Source organism: Balaenoptera borealis (genome assembly GCF_965194805.1).
Source record: "Balaenoptera borealis genome assembly, chromosome: 3".
Lineage (NCBI taxonomy): Eukaryota > Metazoa > Chordata > Mammalia > Artiodactyla > Balaenopteridae > Balaenoptera > Balaenoptera borealis.
In genome coordinates, this window is record NC_138866.1 from 154,158,381 (window position 1) to 154,165,966 (window position 7,586).

General features: G+C 42.1%; 1 pseudogene across 1 annotated transcript; it reads left to right on the forward strand.

Moving 5' to 3' along the window:
- Positions 1-326: 326 nt before the first annotated feature.
- Positions 327-7,159, forward strand: LOC309625928 (heat shock cognate 71 kDa protein pseudogene; annotated as a pseudogene). Its single transcript has one exon. The product of its transcript is annotated as a heat shock cognate 71 kDa protein pseudogene (transcript).
- Positions 7,160-7,586: the final 427 nt, after the last annotated feature.

Consider the following 7,586-nt stretch of genomic DNA (forward strand, 5'->3'; position numbering starts at 1 on the left):
TTGTTTAGTTTCCATGTAATTTTTTTTCTCATTTCTTTTTCTCTGGTTGATCTCTAGTTTCATACTGTTGTGATCAGAAAAGATGCTTGAGATAACTTCTATAGTCTTAAATTTCTTGAGGCTTGTTTTGTGCCCTAGTTTGTGGTCAATCCTTGAGAAAGTTCCATGTACACCGGAGAAGAATGGGCATTCTGCCTTTTTTGGATGTAATGTCCTGAAAATATCAGTTAAGTCTAACTGTTCTATTACTTCATTTAGGATCTCTGTTGCCCTATTAATTTTCTGGCTGGAAGATCTGTCTGTTAATGAGAGTCGGGTATTTAAAGTCTCCTACTACTATCTCGTTGAACGCGGCGGCAGCTCTATAGGTTGCTCTTTTCTCCTCCAGTGGACCTGGGCCTGCGCTCCAGCAACCATGTCTAAGGGACCTGCAGTTGGCATTGATCTTGGCACCACCTATTCTTGTGTGGGTGTCTTCCAGCACGGAAAGGTGGAAATAATTGCCAGTGATCAGGGGAACCAAACTACCCCAAGCTATGTCACCTTTACTGATACCGAACGATTGACTGGTGATGCTGCAAAGAACCAAGTTGCAATGAATCCCACCAACACGGTTTTTGATGCCAAACGCCTCATTGGACGAAGATTTGATGATGCTGTTTTCCAGTCTGATATGAAGCATTGGCCTTTCATGATGGTGAATGATGCAGGCAGGCTTAAGGTTCAAGTAGAATACAAGGGAGAGACAAAAGGTTTTTATCCAGAGGAGGTGTCATCCATGATTTTGACAAAGGTGAAGGAAATAGCAGAAGCCTACCTTGGGAAGACTGTTACCCATGCTGTTGTCACAGTACCCACTTACTTTAATGATTCTCAGTGTCAGGCTACCAAAGATGCTGGAACTATTGCTGGGCTCAGTGTACTTAGAATCATCAACGAGCCAACTGCTGCTGCTGTTGCCTATGGCTTAGACAAAAAGGTTGGAGCAGAAAGAAATGTGCTGATCTTTGACTTAGGTGGTGGCACTTTTGATGTGTCAATCCTCACTATTGAGGGTGGAATCTTTGAGGTCAAATCTACAGCTGGAGATACCCACTTCTCCGCTTAGGTGGAGAAGACTTTGACAACCGGATGGTCAACCATTTTATTGCAGAATTCAAGCGCAAGCACAAGAAGGACATCAGTGAGAACAAGAGGGCTGTCCGTCGCCTTTGTACTGCTTGTGAGCGTGCTAAGCGCACTCTCTCTTCCAGCATCCAGGCCAGTATTGAGATTGATTTCCTCTATGAAGGAATCGACTTCTATACCTCAATTACCCGTGCCTGATTTGAAGAACTGAATGCTGACCTGTTCCGTGGCACACTGGACCCTGTGGAGAAAGCCCTTTGGGATGCCAAGCTAGACAAGTCTCAGATCCATGATATTGTCCTGGTGGGTGGTTCAACCCGCATCCCCAAGGTTCAGAAACTTCTACAGGACTCCTTCAACGGGAAAGAACTGAATAAGAGCATCAACCCTGACGAGGCTGTTGCTTATGGTGCAGCTGTCCAGGCAGCCATTCTATCTGGAGACAAATCTGAAAATGTTCAAGACTTGCTGCTGTTGGATGTCACTCCTCTTTCCCTTGGAATTGAAACTGCTGGTGGAGTCATGACTGTCCTCATCAAGCGCAACACCACCATTCCCACCAAGCAGACGCAGACCTTCACAACCTACTCGGACAACCAGCCCAGTGTACTCATTCAGGTTTATGAAGGTGAGCATGCCATGACCAAGGATAACAACCTGCTTGGCAAGTTTGAACTCACAGGCATACCTCCTGCCCGCCCCCCACCGTGGTGTTCCTCATATTGAAGTCACTTTTGATATTGATGCCAATGGCATCCTCAATGTCTCTGCTGCAGATAAGAGTACAGGAAAAGAGAACAGGATTACCATCACTAATGACAAGGGCCATTTGAGCAAGGAAGACAGTGAACGCATGGTTCAGGAAGCAGAGGAGTATAAAGCTGAAGATGAGAAGCAGTGGGATAAGGTGTCTTTGAAGAATTCTCTTGAATCCTATGCTTTCAACATGAAAGCTACTGTTGAGGATGAGAAACTTCAAGGCAAGATTAATGATGAGGACAAACAGAAGATTCTTGATAAGTGTAATGAAATAATCAACTGGCTTGATAAGAACCAGACTGCAGAGAAGGAAGAATTTGAACATCAGCAGAAGGAGCTGGAAAAAGTCTGCAACCCCATCATTACCAAGCTGTACAAGAGTGCAGGAGGAATGCCCGGGGGCTTCCCTGGTGGTGGAGCTCCTCCGTCTGGTGGTGCCTTCTCTGGGCCCACCATTGAAGAGGTTGATTAAGCCAGCCTAGCATAGGTTTAGCATTGTTCCACACAACATTGAAGGATTTCTCCCTCTGTGTCTGTTAGTATTTGTTTTATGTATTTGGGTGCTCCTATATTGGGTGCATATACGTTGACAAGTGTAATATTCTCTTCTTGTATTGATCCTTTTATAATTTTATAGTGTCCTTCTTTATCCTTCTTTATAGTCTTTGTTTTAAAGTCTATTTTGTCTGATATAAATATTGTGATCCTGACTTTCTTGTCATTTCCGTCTGCATGAAATATCTTCTTCCATGTCCTCACTTTCAATCTGTGTGTGCCCTTTGCCCTAAAGTGGGTCTCTTGTCGTCGGCATGTTTTAGGCTCTTGTACTTTAATCCAACCTGCCACTCTGTGTCTTTTGATTGGAGCATTTAGTCCATTGACAACATAAGGTAATTATTGACAGATATGTATTTATTGCCATTTTAAACCCTGTTTTCCTGTTGATCTTATATTTTATTTGTCCTTTTGTTTTTTGAAGGTTTTCTTTTGTATTATATTTATGTTTTCTTCTTTTTGGTTTTTGTGACTGTACTGTATATTTTTGATTTCTGGTTACCCTGTTTTTCACGTGCATTAACCCCTTCTTATATTTACTTGCCTTAGACTGGAGTCGTGTAGGTTCAAACATATTCTAGGGAAAACATCTACATTTCCTCCCTCTCCTTCCACACATTTTGGGATTTGGATGTCCTCTTTTACATCATGTTTATCCTTTCACTGTTCCTTGTGGTTATCAGCACTTTCACAGAAAATTTTTCTTTTGTTTTTTTTTTTTTTCAATGTGTGTACTGGCTTATTTAAGTGATTTATTTTCCAATTGTAATTTTCTCTTTCATATAGATTCTTACTGCTTTTCTCTTTAGAGAAGGCCTTTCAATATTTCCTTTAGGATAGGTTTAGTATTGCTGTATTCTTTTAGTTTTTGCTTGTCTGAGAAGTTCTTTATCTCTCCTTCTATTCGAAATGATAATCTTGCTGGGTAGAGTATCCTAGGTTGCAGATTTTTCCCTTTCAGGACTTTGATTTTGAATATATTTTTCCACTCCTTCCCTGCCTGCAACGTTTCTGTAGAGAAATCAGCTGATAGCCTTATGGGGGTTCCCTTGCAATTAACTCTTTGTCTTGCTGCCTTGAGAATCCTCTCTTTAATTTTGCCATTTTTATTATAATATGTCTTGGTGTAGGTCTATTTGGGTTCATCTTGTTTGGGACCCTCTGTGCTTCCTGTACCTAGATATCTGTTCCCTTCTTTAGGTTAGGGAAGCTTTCAGCCATAATTTCTTCAAATACATTTTCAATCCCTTTTTCTCTATCTTCTCCTTCTGAGATCCCTATTATGCATAGATTGGCACACTTTATATTATCCCATAGGTCTCTTTTATTGCTTTCAATTTTTTTCATTAGGCATTCTGTCTGACGTCCTGATTGGGTGATTTCCATTATTCTATCTTGCAGATCACTTATTCATTCTTCTGCATTATTCATTCTGTTATTCATTGCCTTTAGCTCAGCTTTTGTCTCAGCAAATGAATTTTCTAATGTTTCTTGTCAGCTCCTTATAGTTTCTAGTTCCTTTTTACAGTGATATGCATTTCTGTCCATAGCCTTTCTTAATTCCTTCAGTATTTTCATTATCTCCTTTTTGAACTTAGTGTCTATTAGATTGAAGAGGTTGTTTTCATTCTGTGTTCTTTCAGGAGAATTCTCTTGATCTTTTAATTGAGAGTGGTTCCTCTGCTTCTTCATTTTACTTATATTTCTCTTGCTCTATGAGTTTAGGAGAAACAGTTATCTACTGTGGTCTTGGAGGGGTGTTTTTATGTGGGAACATCCCTGCATAGCTTGTGTGGATTTAATATTTTTTGGTGCGAGGGCTGTTTTTAGTGTGGATGCCTGCCATGTCTTTCCTTAGTGTATGGTGGCCATTGATAGGAAATGTGACTGCTGTTGTGGTGACCAGAGCCTGCACTGGGTATTGAGTGGGGCCCCCTCTTTGCTCTGTGGTTGTCACTGCCCTGTCAGGGTCAGGGTCTGCTCCCTAGTTGTTGGAGTAAAAGCCAGCAGATCTGTTTCTGAGCTACGTTTCTGGGCTGCAGTGTGAGGTAGATGGGATTGGAGTGCTCCCACTAGGAGATGAGCCACTGACTATTCCTCTGCCAGAGCTGTTCACTGGTGAGCATGCTCTGTTGTGTCACCTGTCATCTGTTGTGCGGGTTCACAAAGTACACTGTTGTTGGCACTGCCCTCGGTCCTGTCTCAACCTTGGAAACGCTAGCAATTGGCCCTGGTGTCCCTAAGGCATTGTTTTCACAAGGCCACCAGCACAGAGCCACTGAAATCAGGTACCAGGACCATATTAGTCACACATCCAGACCCACTGTGGGATCTCTGGGGGCAGCTCAGACCCTGGCCCAGCCCAGCACCCATGTACAGGCACCCACGTTCATGCACCCACAAAGCCCACAGCTGCTTAGGCCAGACCCGTCCCAGCCACAGGAGCACCCACTGTCCACTCGGATGTCCTGCAGGCGCTGAATTTACAAATCCAACAGCGGAGGTTTAAATCTGCAGCTGGTGCAGCTGCAGGGAGAGATTTCAGCCTTGCTTCCTAAGTCATGTGGCCCCTGGGTGTCAGCTGTGATTTCAGCCCTGCCTCTGTGAGTGGCAACCCACTGGCACCTACTCCCAGAGCCTGCTGAAATGGCAGCTGGGCACGAGATCCCGTGGAGGCCTGAGCCCCAGGTAGTGGCTGGGGCATGCTCTCCCAGAGCCTGAAGAGGTGGGGGCCCGTGCGTGGAGAAAGAGGCTGTAATGGCAGCCCCACCCCTCCCTTCATGCACCTCTTAACAATGGCACTTCACTTCCATGGAAGGTCCGGGTTTCTTCTGGGAACAGCCCCCTTTGGGGCTGTACCACACTCCAGCCCCTTCACGCTGTTTCCACAGCCAACCTCAGTCCTCTCCCTGGGTCTGTCCTCTAGACCCCGAGATCCAGCACCCAGCCCCCACCCCTACCAGTGGATGCGTGTCTCAGACTGGGGTGTGCAGGACAGTGGCAGGGACCGTCTGTGTAGGTCTGTCTCTGTTGTGCCTGCCACAAACCAGTTGTTGCATCCTCCTCTGAGCCTCTTCTGCTCCCTTTCTGTCCCAGGTGATCTCCCCACAGCTGAGAGGGTTTCCCAGGGTGTGAAAACATTTCCTCTCTTTCAGCTCCCTCCCTACCAGGGGCACAGGTCCTGTCCCAGTACCTCTTTTTTTTTTTTTTTTCTTTCATCCTACCCTATTTCATGGAGATGCTTCTTGTCCTTTCAGGTATTTGAGGTCTTCCGCTAGTGTTCAGTAGGTGTTTTGTGAGAATTGTTCCATTTGTCGAAGTATTTTGGATGTATTTGTGGGAGGACGTGAGTGCTACTTTCTTCTACTCCACCATCTTGATTTGATTCCCTAGTCTGTTTTTTTTTTTCTGAGTACAAGTCTTTTACCTCCTTAGTTAGTCTTATTCCCAGGTATTTTATTATTTTTGATGCTAATATAAATGAGATTGTTTTCTTTCAATTTCTGAAAGTTTGTTTTTAGTATGTAGAATTGCAACAGACTTCTGTTTAGTAATTTGGTATCCTGCAACTTAAACAAATTCATTTATGAGTTCTGGAAGTATTTTGGTGGAATCTTAAAGATTTTTTTTCTTTTTTTGTATAGTATCATGCCATCTTCCACACAGTGACATTTTTAGGTCTTTTGTTCCAATTTGGGTTTCTTTTATTTTTATTTCTTGTCTACTTGCTGTGGCTAGGATTACCAATACTATGTTGATAAAATTGGCAAGCGTAGGCATCCTTCTCTTTTCCTGATCTTGGAGGAAAATGCTTTCAGCTTTTCACTGTTGAGTATGATGTTACCTGTGGGCTTATCATATATGGCCATTATTAAGATGATGTATGTTGCCTCTGTACCCACTTTATTGAGAACTTTTATCATAAATCGACGTTGAGTTTTTTCAAAAGCTTTTCCTGCATCTATTGAGATGAGCACATTATTTTTACTCAAGTCATTAATATGGTGTATCATATAAATTGATTTTCCCTGAGATAAATCACACTTGATTATGGTATATGATCCTTTCATTGTATTCTTAAATTTTGTTGGAGTGTATTTACATCTCTGTTCATTAGTGATATTGGCCTGTAATTTATTTTTGTGATATCTTTATCTAGTTTTGGTATCAAGGTAATGGTAGCCTCATGGAATGATTTCAGAAGCACTTCTTCCTCTGCAACTTTTAGGATTAGTTTGAGAAGGATAGGTTTAAACTCTTCTAAATGTTTGGTAGAATTCACCTATGAAGCTGTTTGCTTCTAGATTTTTGCTTTGGGGCTTTTTTAAAAAATTATTACTCGTTCAATTTCATTATTAGTTATTGGTCTGTTCATATTTTCTGTTTCTTCCTGATTCAGTCTTAAGAGGTTGTATGTTTTTAGGAATTTGTGCATTTCTCCTTGGTTGTCCATTTTATAGATGTATAAAGGTTCATAGTACTCTCTTATACTCCTTCCTATTTTTGTGGCATTATTTGGAACTTTTCCTTTTCTGATTTTCTTTTAACTGGATCCTCTCTTTTCCTTTTTTTTTTTTCCCTTGCCTCTTTTTTTTTTTTTTTTTGACCTTCCTGTGCTTTTTATATTTTATTTTATTTTATTTTGTAACATCTTTATTGGACTATAATTGCTTTGCAATGGTGTGTTAGTTTCTGCTTAATAACAAAGTGAATCAGCTATACATATACATATATCCCCATATCTCCTCCCTCTTGCATCTCCCTCCCACTCTCCCTATCCCACCCCTCTAGGTGGTCACAAAGCACCAAGCTGATCTCCCTGTGCTATGGGGCTGCTTCCCACTAGCTATCTATTTTGCATTTGGTAGTATATGTAAGTCCATGCCACTCTCTCACTTCATCCCAGCTTATCCTTCCCCCTCCCCATGTCCTCAAGTCCATTCTCTACGTCTACGTCTTTATTCCTCTCCTGCCCCTAGGTTCTTCAGAAACACTTTTTTTTTTTATTCCATATATATGTGTTAGCATACGGTATTTATTTTTCTCTTTCTGACTTACTTCACTCTGTATGACAGTCTCTAGGTCCATCCACCTCACTACAGATAACTCAGTTTCGTTTCTTTTTATGGCTGAGTAATATTCCA